Genomic DNA, 1,803 nt, shown 5'->3' on the forward strand with positions numbered 1-1,803 from the left:
ATCATGACCTGAGCCGAAGGCAGAGGCTTTAACCCACTGAGCCACTCAGGTATCCCAAGATTCCAGATTTTTAAACCTCACTTGAATGTAGGGCCATCAATAGGCAGGTATGCATGTAACTCACTCTAGGGACTCCATCTAACAGAACCCATTTTCCTACAGGTGAATTGAGGATAATTCTACAAAGGTGGTAGTGAGGGTATAACATCATCCAAGTAGTCAGGGAAGCTCCTGGAAGGCAAGGAAACAGTGATGTCACAGAAGGGCAATGGCATCTTGGGAGGAGGGAATAGAAGGGGCTTCCATCACCAAGGGAGCAAGCCCTGGCCCTTGTTGCTCCAATATCATTAACAAAGGAGGAAGGTAAGCATGGGTGTCTTTTTTTTTTTTTTTTAACTGAAAAAATTTTTTTTTTTTTTTAAGATTTTATTTATTTATTTGATAGACAAATCACAAGTAGGCAAGGAGGCAGGCAAAGAGAGAGAGGAGGAAGCAGGCTCCCTGCTGAGCAGAAAGCCGATGTAGGGCTTGATCCCAGGACCCTGGGATCATGACCTGAACCAAAGGCAGAGGCTTTAACCCACTGAGCCACCCAGGCGCCCCAGCATGGGTGTCTTTGATGGTTGTGTTTTTGGTCCTTTAAGGGGAGATAAACAATGAAATTTCTTTTTCAAGCCTCTGCCCAACTTCACTGGTCTCTTTCTTCTCCCTCTGGTCATCTTTAGGGTTCTTATCTAAACCTGCTTCCATCCTTGAGACCAAATTTTTTTTTTTAAGATTTTATTTATTTACTTGAGAGAGAGGTAGCTAGAGAGACAGAGCATGAGCAGAGAAAGAGGCAGCTATAGAGGGAGAGACAGACTCCCTGTTGAGCAGGGAGCTGGATATGGGGCTTGATCCCAGGACACTGGTATCATGACCTGAGCCCAAGGCAGATGCTTAACCAATTGAGCCACCTAGTATGCCCCACCTTGAGGCCAAATATGCTTTTTATGTCACAGAGGGAGTCCAAACTAAGAGGCCAATTGGGAAAACTTAAGACCTGGAGCAAGGAGACATCAGAGTGTTGATTTGACCTCAGGATGCTGAGAGAAGTGAATGAAATTTTGAGGGATCCTTTGTCCTATAGGAATATAGGATGAAGTCCTCTCACTTGAGGGAGCAGAGGCTTTGAGTGAGCTGCTTTCTCACCCACGAGCCCGCTGTTTCCAGATGGTTATCAGAATGCCTTTTAGACAGGCAGAGTCCTTTTCCTTATTCCCAGAGGATAATCTAAAAGGAAATATATATGTATATGTGTGTGACACAATGACAAAATTTCACTCAGGTGCAAGAGACTGATATCAGAGCCATCCTGAAAAGTCCCTTCAGACAAGAGAGAGGGGCATCGAGGCAAAATTTCTTCAGTTTTAGTAGCCACAGGACCGAGAATGGGGCATTTGAGAACATATGAAAGCTATAATACTTTTTGGAGCACCTCTGCAGATCTAAATTGCCATCAATAGTTTGGAACACACACACTTGTATTTTTATAACCTAATTTGTTCCGAAAATAACTGTGTCTGATATCTAGAGGTGTGAAGGCCCAGAAGAAAAGGGAAGGGGGAAGAGAAAAAGATTTTTTTATCCTCTTGATTTTATGAAGAAAAGAAAACAAACCTTCCAAAAAAAAAATCCGTTTTTAGAATTTTTTTCATCATCTTGCCAATGTTCACTTCCTTGGAGGAGGAAGAGGAGGAGGAGGAGAACCTGTGGCTGGGGAGGAGGAGGAGGAGGAGGAGGAGGAGGAGGAGGAGGAGGAGG

General features: G+C 43.9%; 1 protein-coding gene across 2 annotated transcripts in view; it reads left to right on the forward strand.

Annotated features, from left to right (window-relative positions):
- Positions 1-260: 260 nt before the first annotated feature.
- Positions 261-1,803, forward strand: part of RAD54L2 (RAD54 like 2) — a 110,982-nt gene continuing 109,439 nt past the window's right edge. For both annotated transcript variants that reach the window (XM_032868177.1, XM_032868180.1), the window contains exon 1: positions 261-363. The gene's annotated coding sequence lies outside the window, so the exon portion shown is untranslated. The remainder of the gene's footprint in view (positions 364-1,803) is intronic.

This window comes from Lontra canadensis, unplaced genomic scaffold (genome assembly GCF_010015895.1).
Source record: "Lontra canadensis isolate GAN:19392208 unplaced genomic scaffold, GSC_riverotter_1.0 scaffold35, whole genome shotgun sequence".
Classification (NCBI taxonomy): Eukaryota; Metazoa; Chordata; class Mammalia; order Carnivora; family Mustelidae; genus Lontra; species Lontra canadensis.